The 18,015-nt window shown below is 50.9% G+C and overlaps 1 long non-coding RNA gene across 1 annotated transcript in view; it reads left to right on the top strand.

Annotated features, from left to right (window-relative positions):
* Positions 1–18,015, top strand: part of LOC140595471 (uncharacterized) — a 114,190-nt gene that overhangs the window by 79,816 nt on the left and 16,359 nt on the right. The window contains exon 2 of the long non-coding RNA XR_011997102.1: positions 16,955–17,060. This is a non-coding gene — a long non-coding RNA (uncharacterized lncRNA). The remainder of the gene's footprint in view (positions 1–16,954; positions 17,061–18,015) is intronic.

Raw genomic sequence — 18,015 nt, 5'->3', positions numbered from 1 at the left:
AGAGCACCCCATGGTGCATTGGGGAGATGGGCCTTGAGGGTGGAAGCCTTCCATCCATCCCTCCATGGTGTTGGACACAGAGTGGGCAGGACCTTTCAGCGGCACCAGACTTCCTGAACCAGGCACGGGCACTCATGGAGGCATATGCCTGTAGTGTGTGCCCCCAATTGCCCTTGGAGCAGAGGAGCACTGCCCTGGGCACCAGGCCTGCGCCATGGGCCAGCTGGCGGTGGGCAAGGTCAGGGGCAGAGGGTCCTTAGCAGAGGATGCTCAGCCAAGGCTGGGGGCTTCAGGGGAACGTCGGCCCCAGGAGGGGTGGTATAGAGGAAACCATAAAGGCCTTTCTATTCAGAAACCATCCCCCAAGGAAGACTGGCTGTGATTTAGAATGGGATTTAATCCTTACCACTGATCTGGAAGTCACCAGGCAGAAAGCTATTTCCCTCCTCCACCCCAGGCACATCTTGTTATGTCAATGTTCTGTTTGCACACAAATAACCTTTTATTGGCATTAAAAGAAAAAACAAAAAACTATTAAGTCATAGGTTTTCAAACTGGAAAGAACCTCAAGAAGTCCAGTTCCTTACCTTGGAGCAAGTAAAATATTATCATTTCCACGGTACAGATGAGGAGCAGGGTGCCGGGGCCCGACGCTGACAGATACTAAGGGACCCCTCTTCCCAGGGTCCCCTCTAGCCTGGCTCGGCGCTACCTTCTTCTCTCCACCTGGTTTTGGGACTTGACTTATCTCCATCCGGCCCCTGATTTTTTCCAGCCAGTCTCTGTGTAAGGGGGCTTTGTGCCAGCTGTGCATTGGTCCGTGAGCTCCTGCGCCTGCTGACTCGGGCCTCTCTGCGCCCCCCCTTCTTGGCGCTCAGTCCTGGCCCTGCCTCCGCCACTCTGTCCAGGGCTGCTCTCCGCAGCCCTCGAGGGAACTGGCAGCTGGGGGCTCAGACACGGGTGGGCTGCTGCGCAGAGCAGGGTTCTGTGGCTCCTCAAAAACAAGCCTTGCTCTGTGTGCTATGCTGCTGAGGCCAGCTGCCGGGGGAGTTGAGGGGGGCGGACAGGGGGGTGGTGGGGAGCAAAGGAAAGAAAATCTGTTGTAAAAAGCTCAGGTGAAGGCAGCCAAGACAAATATACCCAGCCAAGGGAACAGGAGTGCTGGAAGATTCCAGATGCAGAGGCCTCCCTCCACCGCCACGCTCTGTCTGAGGGGCTGGGTAAGGGAAGGAGGAAGGTAAGTGTCAGGGCCGGGCATCCTTTACCTGCTGCCCCCTGAGCCCAAGTGGGAGCAGCTTCCCTGGAGACAGACCCTTACTGAGGACCACAGGGGAGGTGAGGAGGGTTCGACCCAACATCTCGGGCCTGGCTTTGAAGCCCACAGTCCCATGAGGGGCAGCCGGGGAAGGGGCACGTGGACAATGCCAGGCTTTGTTGCAGGTGACATGCGGCCACGAGCTCCTGCCCTCCTCCTCCTTCTCCCTGTCCTGTTCCTTCCAGATCCCTGCCTTCCTCACTCTCGTGTCACGTGGCCCTTCTGTCAACACTGGCTGAGCCCCAGGGGAGGGCAGCGGGGGGAAGGCTGAGGGAATGTGTGGGTCCTTCCTTTATGGCTGTTCTGGGAACTGAATCTGGGCCTCATGGAAATGTACGCTCTGAAAGGACAGCCCAGCACGGGACATTTACCCAGGGCGGACCCCGGGTGAGTCAGGGGGCCACACATCCTGGGAGAGATTCAGGCCAGCGCATCGCAGGCCATGAACAGTAGGGCATTTTGCTGCCTTCTCACTAATCAGGCTCTCTACACACTGGGAAAGAGAGGAGAACAGAACCTACTGTGGACAAAAAGTTGGCACAAGGTGGGGGGATCTCATGGGGCTGAAGTAAGTTTGAGGACCTGGTGGGACAAAAGCCCCTGGGGCTGGTCACTAGGCAGAGGCTCTGGGGTCTGCAAACGGCATTGGCCTCATGCCAGGGCAGAACCACAGGGCAGTGGGACAGGAGCCACCATGGGCAGCCTCCCTGTATGTCTGAGGCCACCTGGCTAAGACCCTAGCGTCTTTTCCAAATTTTTGGAGCGCTGGCCTCTGAAGAGAGTGATGCTGCTCTATACGGCCCCCAGAGGGCACAGGGGTAATGGAGAAAGAGTGACACTCAAAATAAGGAAGAACTTGTTAGTAACTGTGAAATCTCTCTGAGGACAAGTGATGTGTTATCATGAGTTATCTCCAATTAAATGTGCTCAGGCAAAAGCTAGGGCAATAGGAGACTTTGAAGGGACTTCTGGAGGGGAGTCGCCAACTGGATAGCTCGCCAAAACAAATACTCTTGAAGGGCCCATCCTTAAAAGTCTTTGAATCCTAGAAACCATGTCTGTGACATGCACCCTGGCAAGGGTCTTCATATCACCGAGCCTCAGATTCTCCATGTGCAAACCTGAACTTGTCTAGGCCGCATCATGGTGGGGACCAAATGAGCTTTGACACCCTTCAGGGTGTACTGACACAGAACGTATCCCGAACATGGGTTCTCAGTAGATATGTTTGGCTGTGAAATTACCAAGGTCAGTAGTTGATGAAACCAATGGCAAGACCCCAAGAAGGTCCACAAGCTCTAGAGTCAAGCCTTGCCTCACTGTTCCCTCTATCAACCGTCCTCTCCTATCTGGCTTTTATCTTTTCTTAAAAGACTGATCTCAAAGATGATCTCTTCTAAGTTTAACCTCCTTGCCCTGTGAGGGCTAGACCAGCTGCCCCTTCCCGCCTAAGCTGGTGTTCCCTAAGGCTTTTCTGTAATGATCTGTTTTCTGGCTGCTCTTTCCCAGCCCTGGCTGGGCTCCCGGAGCACAGGGGTGGTGCTTTCTGCATCATCGAGGTGGGAGAGTTTAGTGGGGAAGAACATGTGCTTTGGAATCGAGCTCACCTGGGTCCCAGTCCCTGCCTGTTCTTGGCTAAGGGCAGAAACTTGGCCTCCCAAAGTCTCAGTTTGCTCATCTGTGAAATGGGGATAATAAAGAGAGGCCGTCCCACTCACAGTTGTGGGGATTAAAGCAAGAACACATGTGGAGTGCGTAGCGCAGGGCCAGGTGCACTGTGCACGTCCCATAGATGGAGCGCTGTGACCGCGGTTATGGAGGCAATGCCCAACACACTATGAGTACTGAATAGATGGAGACAGACATCTCCTTCTGCGTGGGCACCATGTACCATCTCCCCGCAGCAGAAAGGGCCCTGTGTTAGGAGGCAACGAACAAGATGAGCCTCTCAAGGGCAGGGAACTCGGGCACCAAGAAGTCCAGAGTTTTCCTCCCCCGCCCACCCCTCAACAGCTGCCTGGAATCCTTCAGAGGCCCTAGAGGACAGTCCTTGCTGGGGAGCCTGCAAGGTCCCTGGTGCCACAGACCGGGCTCCATCCACTCTGACACAAGCCTCACTCCCAGGCTGACCCTTGCGTCTGGAGTTTGTTTAAGGGAAGTGGCAGAAGGAGCAGCAGCATTGCAACCACTCATTGTCTGGCTGGGTCTGACACACGACAAAGCAGCCCATTGAGGGCTGGAACCCCCCTAGTCCCATAAACAGCCTGCAGCAGGGACACCTCCTCCCACATTGACAGAAATGCCCCCAGGGGGCTCTATTTAAAGTTCCACACACTGGAATAAGCACAGGTAGGTTTATTTCTGATTGTCCACATGGCCCTCTGGGATTCTCTCTGAAGAATGACTCCACTTCCCTGTTGCCCCAAAATAACCCCCTCACACACACACACCCATCCCCAGACATTTTAGTCTCTCTGGGTCTTTTCATTAAAACAACCAACCTAGTCTATTAGCTCTTTTGCTGTTGTTGTTTCTTTCCGAAACATGGTTCAGCCCAGTCTCTCTGAGAGGTCAGAGTCTGGGCCAAATGGGAATGTTTAAAATTTAATTGTTTTGATGTCACCAAGTAGCAGAGACCAGAATTTTTTTTTTTTTTTTGAGACCAGGATTTTTTGGTAGGGAGGTAGGTTGTGGGGCAGGTGCAGGTTGTGAAATCCAGGCCACCTTCAAATTTGGAGCACATGATGATTGCTCTCTGCCTGGCAGAAAGAACTTCTGAAAGCACAGATGAGAACAAAATGACCCCTGGGCCCCAAAGGCCTGCCTTCCATCTGGCCACTCAAGGGGAACTCACTGGTGATGACAGAGCCAGTGCCAGGTGTCAGGCTCTGAGCCCGGCATGTGTGTGTTGTGCACCCATCCTGGGTGGCAGTATAATGAGAGATGAGGGGAGCTCTGCAGATAGGCGTTGGAGTCCTGGCTGCACCAGACAAGCTGCTTATGTGTCTGTGCCTCAGTTTCTTTGCCTGTATGAGAGGATAACAAAAGAACCACTTCAGAGGGTTGTGGCAAAGTCAAAATGAGGTCATGTTTGCCAAGAAGTTAGAACAGAGCCTGGGTCTTGGCAAACGATCGATGATTACTATTTCTACATTAGAGAGGAAGAACCCAGGCTTCAGAGGTCATGCGACTTGCCCAGGGTCACCCAGCCAGTCAACAGTGGAGACAGGATTCAAGCCCAGATCAGCTTGTCCCACTTTATATGGCCAAACAGAGGAAGAGGATTCCAGCTGGCTCCTGAGCTGAAGGAGCTGGTGAGCACCCTGCCTACCCTCTCCCATGCCCACAACCAAGGGGAGGCCAGGGAAATCAGGTGAGTCCTAGGATTCTGGGTTTTTGTCACACTGAAATGTAGCCAATGCTTCCTGTGGCTTATATTCGATGCATATACGGTTTTTACAAGCACTTTATGTATATTAACTCAGTTCTTGTAATAATCCCCTAGGAGATAGCTACTATTATTATCATTCCCACTTTATAGATAAGGAAACTGAGGCCCAGAGAGGTTAAGTGACTGACTCCCTATCACACAGCTACCACACGCTAGGATTTAAACCCAGGTCTGGCTCCAGAATCCATGCTCTTAACCATCATGTCAAACGTTTACACGCAAAAACACCTACTACGGCAACTTACCCTTGCCCCTGCCCCTGCCCTCAGCACTCCATTCCCTATATCCTTTGTCACTTTTTGTCTCTATGGTGCTTGTCCTTCTATAACTTACCATATACTTTGCTTATTGATTGTATCTATTGTTTATTGTCTCTGCTCTATCTTTAGTGAATGGAAGCACCACCAGGTGCTTGCACACAGTAAGCACTCAGTAAATACTGAGCTTATAAATGAATGAATGAATGAATGAATGAATGAATGAATCACTGGATGAAGAAGCAAAGGGCTCCTAGGAGTTGCACTGTATTAAGTATACTAAATACTGTGATTTGTTTAAGCACTCATTTGGTTGAGTGGTGAGCCAGGACTCAAATCCACATCTCCAAAAGGCTCTTCTTAATCATGGCTTTTCTCTTAAGAAATTATGCATTTAGGGGCGCCTGGATGGCTCAGTGGTTGAGCATCTGCCTTTGGCTCAGTTTATGATCCCAGGGTTCTGGGATTGAGGCCCACATCAGGCTCCCTGCAGGGAACCTGCCTCTCCCTCGGCCTATGTCACTGCCTCTCTCTATGTGTCTCTCATGAATAAATAAATAAAATCTTTAGAAAAAGAAAAAGGAAAAAAAAGAAAGGATGCATTTAGCCATTATGTTACTGTATATAAATATACATACATATGTATATAGGTATGTATTTTTAAAGGACAAAACTCTGAAAGAAGTCTGCAATGGGGTTCATTGTTCGCTTAGCAAACAGCTAATGCCAGACTTTCCAGGTGCTGCATCGAGAAACCAAAACAGAGAAGCAAACAGTTTGTAAGCAGAGCTGCTGGGTGAAAAAGACTTTGAAAGTTGTAGTGGACCTAAAAGAATATGCCCCCCTATGTAAATCAAAATGAAAGTCCCACTAAAACAATGGAAGTGTAAGGGAGTCCAGCAAAATTCTGATTTTTCTGGTGTTGGGGACTTTGATGCTTCTCTTAGAAATATCAAAACTCCAACTTTTTCCCAGAAAAATCTTGTGTGTGTGTGTGTGTGTGCCCCTGCCATACTGGTGCTGAGCCAGCATAGGGATGACACCGTCGCTGCCCTCAGGGAGCTCAGTCCAGTGGGGATACCGGAACACAGCACCCAGCAGACTGTGAGGCATGGTGCATAGAAGCCAAAGATGAGGTACATTGTGGGCCAGGTATTGGGGAACTCCCACAAAGCTTCAGAGAATCCACCCAGAAGAAGGAGGGGACATTTGGGCCAGCTTCTTCCATCACCCAGGTTCCCCAAGGTTTGAGGTTCATCCGTTTGGGTCACCTCCATGAGGGTCCCATGGGAGTGCTTGGCCTGGGATGATAGGATGATGCCACCTGTCATGACGCAGCTCCTGTGATCGCAGAGCCTGATCCCCACGGGGGTAACCAGAGTCCATTCCAGGGAACATCCCCTGTGCTCCACCTCCTGCTCCACCCTTAGAGCAGCTGACCTCCCATTAGACCCCTGCTTTACTGTGAACCCCTGGGGGCAGGGCTCGTCTCTCTCCCAGTCCTGTAGTGCTCTGTCTTGCTCCACTGCTGGGCCCCACACACTTCCTGGAGATGCCCCAGAGCTGTCCTCATGCAGCTCCTCCAGCATTGGTTAGTTTCCTGACAGCTAACATTTATCAAGCACCGAACATGCTCCCAAAGCTCTGCTGCTTTATCTCAACCCTCACATCCAATGCCCACCCTCCCCACCCCACCCCCACCCCCACCTTGCAGGGAAATGCTGCTGTTATTTCCATTTCACAGATGAAGTAACAGAGGCGGAGAGAGAAGTCAGCTACTTCCCACGTCACACAGACTGCAGGGGCTTCGCTGACCCTGATGGCAGGTGGTTGACTCTGGGTCATCAGGCTTTCTCTATTGCCTCCCTCCTGTGCAGGGGAGTGGCCCTCGGGCCTGGAGGTGGACTTGGGAGGGGCAGATATGAGGACATCCTAGACATAGCTCCACCTCCTCAACTTAGGTTCACCCTGCAGCTGGAATGCAAGAACATTCCCATGAGGTCTTTCCACTCCCATCCTTGGGTGGGGGTCCAGGCATACCCCTTACACCAATGTTGTGGAACCTGAAAGCTGATATCTCCTAGGCTTGCCCTCCTACGAAGGTGGTGTGCTCCAGACTTTTCTTGACACATCTTCCACCCCTACCATGGCTTCTTGGGCTTCCCAAGGTGCTCTCCCCCCAAAAATGTATTAAAGGCATCTGTCCTTCTTCCCCAAGTGGGGCTTTGTGGAGACATGGCGTTAAGACTGCGATGAGAATTTTAATGATGAATTTTTTGGTGTGAATGAAATTTTGGTAGGGCCTTGTATCAACCACCGCTAAGCTGACTTTGAGCCTTCTAACTAGATAGAGCTCCTCCATCCAGGGCTCTTGATGGTTCTGAGCTGGTCTGCCTGGGGTCATCTCCACACCTCTCCTCCTGGAGCAGTATGAGCTCAGATGGCAGCCAGCCTCAGTATGTGGGCTCAGCACCCACTCCCTGCCAGGCCCCAGGGGAGCTGCGGGTTTGAGCACATTTCACCTTGGGATCAGCTCCTGCTGTCTCGGATGCACCAGGCATCCAAGGACCTCAGGACAGAGCTGAAGCTCTTCCTTCTTCAGGAACTGGGAGATTGCTGGCAACCTCGGGGAAAGATTTCATATTTTTTGTCTCTTGCTTCTCTTTAATAGCAAACGGGTGGAAAATGCAGAAAACCCTGTGCTCAGCAAAATCTCCCTCTATAGGAAATAGCTGTAAACCACGGTCCAGGATGAACACCAGGCCAGCTTAGGTGTTTCTCAGAGGTTCTGGCTTGATTACATAATGCCTGCTGGCCCAGCCCAGGCGAGCTGGCACCCCTGGAGCTTGGCAAGCCCCCTTTACTCTGTGAGCCCCCTGCCCTGGGCTGGGCAGGCCCCTGGGAAGGCACAGGCTTTCTCTGTGGTTAACAATTGGTCTGTTTAATAACTGACTCCTCCCTCTGCCCCTTCTCTCCTACCCCCAGGCTCCTTTTTCATGGAAAAACAACAGTTTCCATGATGAGCTCAGTGTAGTGGCAGGAACCGAACCTGTCTGGGCCTTCGTCTCCCCATTGGAGGGGTGAGGATTAAGTGACCTGTGGTTTGTGCTCGGAGCCAACATTCCATGATTCTATGGTTTTTCTCATGGAGAAAAGCTTCTCCCTGTTCTTGAGTCTGCAGACCGTGACTGAGAGGGAAGGTTTCCAGGCAGAGCCATCAAGCCCCCCCCTCCTGGTTGGCTGTGACTAATCTTGTTCTCTTCCCCACCTAGCAACGATGCACACATACACATAGGGTAGCAAGCAAGCATGCCTCACGTGGCTTGCTTTCATTCATCCATACATCCATCCACCCGTCCATTCATTCACTTACTCATTCATTTGTTCCATGACAGTTCATTGAGCTCCCACTGAGTCCTGTAGACACAAAGGTGATGGGATCCCCTCCCTGCCATTGAACTCACCGATTACTAGGGGAGGGATAGCATGTAGGTCAGATAGAACGATGCTGAGTGAAAGGGCTAGGGGAATGGTCCTAAGGACAGAAGTGCCCGCAGCATCATAGAGATACATTCAGCAAGCATCACACTAGACCGAGTGTACACATGCCTACGAGGTGCCCTCAACAGTCTGGAGATGATGTCTCTGCTCCTGTGCCCAGGACGGTTGGCCAAGGTCAGGAAGGGCATGCACATGGGGAAGTCCTGGGAACCAAACCCAGGACCCATGAAGGTCATCAGTTTGGCGATTCTTATCTTGACCACAGTACACAAAGTTCAGGCTTGGGACTCTAAGAGAAGACAGGGGGAGAAAAGTGCCTCATTGTAGAATTCAAGAGCCAGTGTTGTCATGTGCTCTTGCCTTCTCTTGAAGGCAAGAGAACTGAGGCATGGATTGGTCCAGTCACCTGCTCAGCGTTACCCAGGTAGGAAGAGGCTAAGCTAGAAGGGGGCCAGGTCTGCTGACTCCAGGCTGTCTCTGGCCGGCTCTGGTTCAGGCACACTGCTGTAACTGCTTATGCCACCCCGCCCCCCTTCCTAGAACTTTCCCTGGGAGATCCTGAATCAGACTGCCTGGCCACAGCAAATGCTGCTGTGCTAGCAGACACGGGGTGAGCTCATCCCCTGAGGTGGCGGTGGCAGGACTGTAGTGGCAGCTGGGCTTCTGCTCCCGTCTGAAATCATGGATGAAAATAGCTTGCCTGCGGTCCATTGATACTCAATACTCTATCATCAGATTGGGGAAGTCAATTAAAAGTGTCTCGTTTTTCCCCCCTGGGGGCCTGGGAACTGCACAGAAGCCAGAGACCAGTGACCCACAGGAACCAGGCCATAAGTTCCCCTTTACAACTGCACTGAAGTCAGAGGCTGCAGGCTGCACCTCACCATTCTATGGGCTGTGTCAGGCAGCTCCCAGGGATTGGCGACAAGAACTGAGCTCTAGTCTGGAGAATGGGCTCAGGCTCAGATTGCAGGAACATCTGGTGCTCCTGGAAAATGCACAGGAAACAGCTCAGGACGGGAGGGCCCTGGGATTGCCCTGAAACTTCCTGTGGGCAATGAGGCAGAGGCCAGGAGACCAGGCTGGTATGAGTTGAGAGCGACTGTGGCTGGTGCCAAATGGGACCTCAGGGACACTGGTTAATGCTCAGACCAGGCCAGAGGTATGAGTGCCCAGGAGAATGCAAACGCCTCTTCTGTCACATGGGAAATGCAGAGAGGTGGACCACTTCTCCTCTGCAGCTCAGTGCTGACTCAGGGCCAGGGAACTGGGCTCCTCCAGCCCCACTCCCGCTCTGGCATCAAACCGGACCCTTCCCCGAGACCCAGTCCTCTGTGGCCTGTAGGTGTAATGTAGCTCCCTCCACCTTATGACTCAGCTTGCCCCCCTTCCACCTTTGCCCCCCACAGCCCTTCCCCTCTCTAGGCCCCCTGGGGTTCCAGCTTTCCTCAGCTGGCAGGTGATGGCTATGATAGCACCCGGATAAGAGGCTGACCCAGCGTTTCTTCCTACTTAAGAATCTAACACCAGCATCACCTGGAGGGATTGTTAAACCGGAGTGTTGGGCCCTACCTCCAGAGTTTCTGATTCAGTAGGTCTGGAGTGGATCCTAAGAACATGCATTTTGAACAAGTTCCCAGGTGATGGTAATGCTGCTGGTCCAGGGACCACACTTTGAGAGCCACCGTGCTAGGCAATGACTGCATGAGAAGGGGACGCAGCAGTTAGCTGACCTAGCCAAGAAAGCCCCCACCCCCACCCCCACCCCTCCGGAAGAGCTAGTCGTGCAAAGGTCTAGGGTTTTCTTTTTTTTTTTTTTAAGATTTTTAAAAAATTTTTTATTTATGATAGTCACAGAGAGAGAGAGAGAGAGAGAGAGAGAGAGAGAGAGAAGCAGGCTCCATGCACCGGGAGCCCGACGTGGGATTGGATCCCGGGTCTCCAGGTTCGCGCGCTGGGCCAAAGGCAGGCGCTAAACCGCTGCGCCACCCAGGGATCCCGGTCTAGGGGTTTCTAAACTCTCCATGGGCACTGGGCAGTTTAGTGAAGCCTACGGAACCCTTCCCAAAGCGATGTTTTTAAATCCATAACATAATACACATCGGGTTGCACAGGAAAATGATGAAATTGAAATCCAGCTCAAGCCACAGCCCCCCCCCCTCGTTTAAAAATCCCCCCCTCCCCCGGAAGGAGTGTTTGGAATAATCCGTGCAAAGTCCCTGGGGTAGAAATGACTTTGGCAGGTTGGGGGATGAGACTGGCTATGGGCAGGCGGCTGGCTTTCGTGCCTAGTCCCAGCTGCTGGACTCTCTCCCATCTCTCCCCTACAGATCGCGTTGGCCGCTGCACGGAGAAGGCGGTGTTGGCAGAACCAGAGGGGGCGCCGAGGGCACAGGCCCCTCGAGGCCTCCTGCCGGCCTGGGGCTGGGACAGGGCGCGAGTCTCCGGATTCGGGGCAGCGCCCGGAGCCCGGCCGGGGCGCAGGACGCGCGGCGAGGAGGGGACGCGCACCCGAGTCGGAGCCCAGGGCTCGCGCGGGTCCCAGTCACCGTGGGACCGGGGCCAGCGGCTTCCCCGCCCGGCGGCACGGGCGGCCCCGCCGGCTGAGGAGGGCTGTTTGCCGGGGGAGGCGGAGGCCCCAGGCGGCGGGCGCCCCCGAGGCTGCCCAGCCGGGCTGCGGGCGGCTCGGAGGGCGGGGGGGGGGGGGGGGGGGGGCGGGGCGGCCAGGTGGCCCGGCGGCCCGGCGCCTCCACTCTGCTGCCCGCGGCGCCCGCCCGGGACAGTGGGAACCGGGCGGGGCTAGCCTCGGGCACCCCTCCGCCCCCTTCTTTCCCTTGCTCCTTCTCCTTCCCCTTTCCCTCTCCTTCCTCCTCCTCGCCCCACCTCCTCCTCTTTCCTCCCACTCCTCCCCCATCTCGCCTCCTCCGTCCTCTTCTCACCTTCTCCCCCTCTTCCTTCCCCTCTCCCCTCTTCTGCCCCTCCTCTCCCCCGCCCCCCTCCTTTCCCTTCCTCCTCCCCCACCTCTTCATCCTCCCCCCGCCCTGGTCCTCCTCCCTGCAGAGTGGTTGGAAAAAAGGGTACAGCACGGGGGCTGACGCCAGGGCAGACCAGTGCTCAAGACCACCTCTCAGTGCTGCTGCTCCCACCCACCTGGGTCCTTGCTCATCCAGGTCCTTGGTCTTGGAGTCCAGGGCTAGAGGCCTGGAGGAGACGCCTCCCCCACCTATCCACGGGACAGCTGTTGGCTTCCTGTGTAGAGAATGGGTTCCCCACATTCCCAGGTTCATTGCCACAGCCCCCCATTCCCTCACTCGGATCCTTCCATTGCAATCTGGAGATTGTTTCGGGGAGGCTCCATCATTTATTCAATCAAAAAGCTTTATTGATCAAAACCACAATGAGATACCACTTTAAGTGGTGAGAATGGCTAAAATGAACAACACAGGAAACAACAAATGTTGGAGAGGATGTGGAAAAAGGGGAACCCTCTTGCACTGTTGGGGGGAATGCCAGCTGGTGCAGCCACTCTGAAAAACAGTGTGGAGTTCCTCAAGAAGTTAAAAATAGAGCTACCCTACAACCCAGCAATTGCACTACTGGGTATTTACCGGAAAGATACTGATGTAGTGAAACGACGGACGCCTGCACCCCAATGTTCATAGCAGCAATGGCCACAATAGCCGAACTGTGGATGTCCATCGAAAGATGAATGGATAAAGAAGATGTGGTCTATATATACAATGAAATATTACTCAGCTGTCAGAAAGTATAAATACCCACCACTTACATCGATGTGGATCGAACTTAAGGGTATTATGCAGAGTGAAATAAGTCAGAGAAAGACAATTATCATATGGTTTCACTCATTTGTGGAATATAAGAAATAGTGCAGAGGTCCATAAGGGGGAAGCGGGGGACACTGAGTGGGGAAAAATTAAAGAGGAAGATAAACCATGAGAACCTCCTAACTCTGGGAAACAAAGGGTTGCAGAAGGGGAGGTGGGTTGGGGGATGGGGTAACTGACTGACAAGGGCACGTGATGTGATAAGCATTGGGTGTTATCTATATATTGGCAAATTGAATTTAAATAAAAAATAAAACAGAACAGTGCACAAGTTTACCACACCTAAAAACACCACACACACATAGAAAACTTTATTGAAAAACTGCTCCTTACTGGCTCCAAGCAAGGCCCTAACACAAATTAAAATTCAGTCTCTCTGACATGGAAGACAGAAAGGTATAATAGCATGGTGGTGGAGACAGATATAGAAGCATGAATTCAGTACTTATTGTTTGCCAGGTCTTTGAAAGTAGATAGTATTATCCTCATTTACATATGAGGAGACAGGTACCATAGAAGGTGGACAAAGATAATAGATGAGTGAAATTTCCATTTACAATATATAAAACCCCAAAAAGGTCAATCTCTTAGGTTATAGAGATTGCTTTCAAAACCGACCAGCATGGATATAATTTAAAAAACTGAAAATGTCAAGTATTGGCAGGACAAGGAGCAACTGGAATTTTCATACACTGTTGGTACAACACGGTACAAACACTTTAGAAAAATGTTTGGCAGTTCCCACTAAAGCTAAGCCTGCAAAATCCTTGTGATGCAACAGCTCCACTCCCAACTGGACTGAGTGCTTCTATTCACCAAAAAACATTTTTCAGTAATGTTCATAGTCATAGAAGCTTTATTCATGCATACTAGCCCCAAATTGGAAACAACCAAATGTCCATCAACAAGGAAATAAATTATGGTATAGTCATGCAGTGGAATATTATGCAGCAATGAAAAAGCATGCATTAGTGCAGCGGACACAGCATCAATGGATCTCGCAGATAATATTGAGTGAAAAAAAGCCAGACACAAAGGGGAACATACTGTATGACTCCATCCATATGAGGTTTTAGGATAGAAAGACTGACCTAAAATGACAGATATCAGGGTAGTGGTTACTTTAAGAGGTTATGGACTATGGGTACACACAGAGCCTTTGTGGGAGCTGGAGATGCTCTAAATCTCCATCTAAGCAGTGGTTGCACTAGCATAAGCATGCATAAAAACTAACCATGCTCCACACTGCAGATCTATGTACTTCACATCATGTAAGTTATGTCTCAATTTAAATAAAACAAAGAGCTCCTGCCAATCAACAGGAAAAGCTAGGAAATACAAACATTTTATCAGCAAAGACTATACATTGGTAATTCACAGAAAGAGAAGTCCTAAGAGCTAACAAGTATTTGAAAAGATGCCCAATCTCACTAGTAGTTAGACAAATATAGATTGAAACATCTGATCACTCCACAACTGTGAGAATGACAAATATCAGCAAAGTGGACAGTACCAAGTGTTGGCCAAGATGTGGGGAGCTGCGCTGCTGGAGGGAATATGATTAGTTGGCTCAGGCAGTGCGAAAGCGGGCAAGCCAGCAGCCCTTGGTGATATCAAGTAAGTGCACACCTTGGAACCCAGAGATCCAACTCTCAGTGCTTGAACAGGTTGGCAAGGGGGCCAGAAGGATAACATGTTCACTGGGACATTTTAAATGGGAATGCTGCATTGTACTCAACCTTGGTATTCATCAAAGGAAGGGATAAGTCAGGTGGTGGGACACACTATGGAATGTTAAACAGTAGTTAGAAGCAACAAATTTGTAATTGCTGAATGTGCATACATGGATCTCAAAAAATAGAATGAATTGAAACAATTCTAGATTGAAACAGAACTAGATTTCCAGCATGGTACCACATATATAAAATAACACCCTCCCCCCACGCACACACACACACACAATCGCTCTGCACATTTTATGAAAATATGTGCATATTTAAGGGCATATGGTAAACATCAGAGTAGATGCTTAAGGGAGATTGAAAATAAATATTGGGGATGAAAGAGAAATAGAAAATAAAATAGAACCCGGTCATTCTACTTCAAGAGAGAAATGAAAGCATATGTCTACACCGAGACTTCTTTTTTTTAAAGATTTTATTTATTTATTCATGAGAGACACAGAGAGTCAGAGACATAGGCAGAGGGAGAAGCAGGCTGCCTGCGGGAACCTGATATGGGACTCGATCCCAGGACCCCGGGATCACAACCTGAGCCAAAGGCAGATACTCAACCACTGAGCCACCCAGGTGTCCCTACACTGAGATTTCTATATGTATGATCATAGAAGCTTTATTTGTGATAGCTCCAAACTAGAAACAACCCAGGTGTCCATCAACAGATAAATGGATGAACAGATTTTACCTCAACCATACAATGGAATGCTACAATTAAAGAGGAAAAAAAACCCCACTGATACGCACAACAATATGAATGACTCCAAAAATAATTATACTCAATGACAGAATCCAGACTGTATCATGCCACTCACATAAACTCCTAGAAAATGTGAACTAGTCTAGAGTGAGAGAAAGCAGATGAGTGGTTGCCTCCAGAGTGGGGGGTAGGGAGAGAGGAGAGGTGGGCAGAGGGATTACCAAAGGGTTTGAGGAAACTTTTGGGGGTGGAAGATTTGTGCCTTATCTTGATCATGGTGCTGATTTCTCAGGTGTATACATATGCCGAAACTCATCAGATTGCACACTTTAAATATGTGCAGTTTGTTTAATGTCAATTGAAGCTACAAAAATAAAAGAAAATAAGAAGAGGGTTTTGCATTAACTGATACTGATAATATACCTGGAACCAAAGGATGTGGTGATTAACCCACCTTGTTGCCCTTGAAATTAAAGCTAACAAAAACCAAAAACGAAGACAGCACATAATAAAGCTTAGCTGGTTAAATGGCATGCTCAGGCTCTGCAACTGGGATGCTGATTCCTACACTACCAGGATGACCTCTGTGGCTCAGGGCTTGAGCTAGTTCAAGGTTCTCTGTAAGCACTTGTGTTTGGTGAAGGCATTCATTCAAGCCCTACAGTCATCTCTAAGAAAGGCTCTGGGCACTCAGAGATGAGGGATAAGGCCTCTAGGCCCTCCCACCCACTTGGACAGATAGTCACAAAGCTAGGTGAAGTCAGGGAGGGCTTCCTGTAAGAGGTGATGCTTGAGTTCAGAGGTGTGTGGGTCAGAGTAAACACTTGCTATTATCTGTATTATTATGGCTCCCCATGATCTTAGAGAGAGGAAAACGGAGAGGAAGAGGGAGTTCCAGGAAGCAGGCCCTGATGGGTGAGTGTGTGGGAGAGGTGGAGGTGGGCATGTTGATTGGATTTGGCTGTGACCAGGGAATAGGTCAAATTACAGGGGAGGTCTTTTCAGGGCTGGTTGCCATCCCCTGGAAAGTAAGCGTCCCAAAAGACATGGGGGCTCAGGTGTAACGAAGACTCCCCCCAAGTATTCACCTGGCCTGGAGCTTTGCGTGGGTGACCCAGAGTCTCAGCAGTAACCTGACATCCTGAGCAATCTAATCTGCAGATGCTTTAATCCATCAAGAGTGTCCTCACTGGGCCTCTGTCTGCTCCAAGCACAATAGGAAATCCATCAGAGTTGGGTTCCTCCCTTGCTTCCTTCCTTTCCCCACACACTTACAGGCTCTGCTCAAGACCTACCCACAGGGCCACTGTCCTCATCAGGCCATGACCAGGGCAGGTGAATCCCGAGTCCCAGGAAGTGTCGGGCAAAGGCTGCAGGGATGAGCAGCCCCTCAGCCATGTGGAGGGCGGCGGCTGTTCTTGATTCCCTGCCATGAAAAAGCCCCATTGTGGGGTCTTTGAGGGAGAATATATTTATTTTGTTTCCTGAGCTGTGTGAACAGTGCACTGTGCCACCAGGATTGAGAGGGCTCTGTGTGGCTGGGGAGGGATTACGTCCCCCTCCTGGGTGGTGTGATGTCAAAAGGCCCCATTCAGTGGGGGCTGGCAGCCCACCAGCAGCCCCAGACTCCTGAGCTGTCCCTGGGGGGCAGCTTGGTTTCCCTCTTTCTCTCTGAAGGAGGGGCTTGGGGCTAGGTGTGGGGCGGGGCGGGGGGGAGGCAGCCGTCTGAGGCCCAGTCCCTGAGTCTCCAACCTCTTCAAATTCAGGTGCTGTCCTCCTCTGAGGTGAAGCAGGGATGCAAGACTGCTGCTTGATCCCTGACTCACTTCCTGGAAGGACCTCTCATTTCTGCTTGAGATGTTACTTTGAAGGGAAGTTTCACACCAGGTCACAGAGATTTGCTAAAGGCAACCTTCGCTATACAACTCCAAATCCACGCTCTGAATTTATGTGCATATAATGTCTATGATTATTTTGTGAATAGCACAACTGTGTTGTGTTATGCTTGGTGTAGGTGTGGGTGTGGGTGTGAATGTTGAGTGTGTGAGTGTGTGTGTGTGTGTGTGTGTAGTGTTAATTTGTTCACAGGAAATGTTTTAAACACATCTTAATTTTTGCAACCCTGTTCTGGCATTTTTCTGTTTTTTAGTACAATGGGAGCCTCAGTCCCTGGAAATGGACCTGGAGTCTCTTGGGCTGAGGGCCCTTGGCAAAGGGACCCTGCATCTTGAGCATGTCTGGACACGAGCGGTGAGGTGAGTGGGCAGGGTGCCTAAGTCGCTGGGCAACCATGGAAACAGTGGGTGGTAGGGCCAGGTATCCTGCCAATAGCCAGAGAGGCCAGGAAGAGGGTCCTTCCTCAAAGTTGGCTGGTTCCCCAGGGTATCAGGCCATTGGTAGGGAACGTGAAGTTCAAGTCTTTGCTGGGCTGTTCCTAGTCTCTCCCCTTATGCCAGTCTCCCAGGTCAAGCATGGGCTGCCTCTCACAGAACATGATACTCACCTCTGCTCGGGAAACCCCACTCAGGTCTCTACTGTTCTGTCCTCACATGGTCTGCCTGGCTCCACTAACAGAACAGGTGTGACTGCAAGTATGAGGGGCAGAACCCAGAACCCCCAGCTGCCATGGGGTCTTACGTCAGTGAGAAGGTAGCTCATTGTCTCCTTCCTGCTCAGTGGGCTGGCCTCCTGCCTCTAGTTTCGGCTGTCTCTGCCTCACTGAGTGACCAAAGGAATTCACCAAGCTTTGGTTCTCCCATCTGCACAGGATTCCATAGGTTGGTCTCAGGGGGCCCTCTCAGCTCCGATTTTCTGTAAGCATTGGAAACCGGATGCAGGTATAAATGGGATCAGATGGAAAATCTTTACATGGGCATCTGGAAGGTCACACTGGGATGCTGGCAACTCCATGTGCCCCAGCGCAGCCTGAAAGGAATTTTCTCCTGGCCATTTGCATCCATGCTCCTGGGAAGGTTAAGGATGTTTGACTAATATACAACCCCTCTCAACCTTTTTCCTCCTTGAAAAGAGCCATAGGGTGACAGGCACTGAGGGGGGCACTTGACAGGATGAGCACTGGGTGTTATTCTGTATGTTGGCAAATTGAACACCAATAAAAAATAAATTTATCATTGAAAAAAAAAAGAAATTGCCATAGAGGAGGGCGTGATGCCGGCATTTGGAAGAGAGATGGGTAGTGTAGAGAGGAGG

Source organism: Vulpes vulpes, chromosome 14 (assembly GCF_048418805.1).
Source record: "Vulpes vulpes isolate BD-2025 chromosome 14, VulVul3, whole genome shotgun sequence".
Classification (NCBI taxonomy): domain Eukaryota; kingdom Metazoa; phylum Chordata; class Mammalia; order Carnivora; family Canidae; genus Vulpes; species Vulpes vulpes.
Note: the sequence above shows the minus strand (reverse complement) of the source record. Positions and strands in the feature narration are given on the sequence as shown.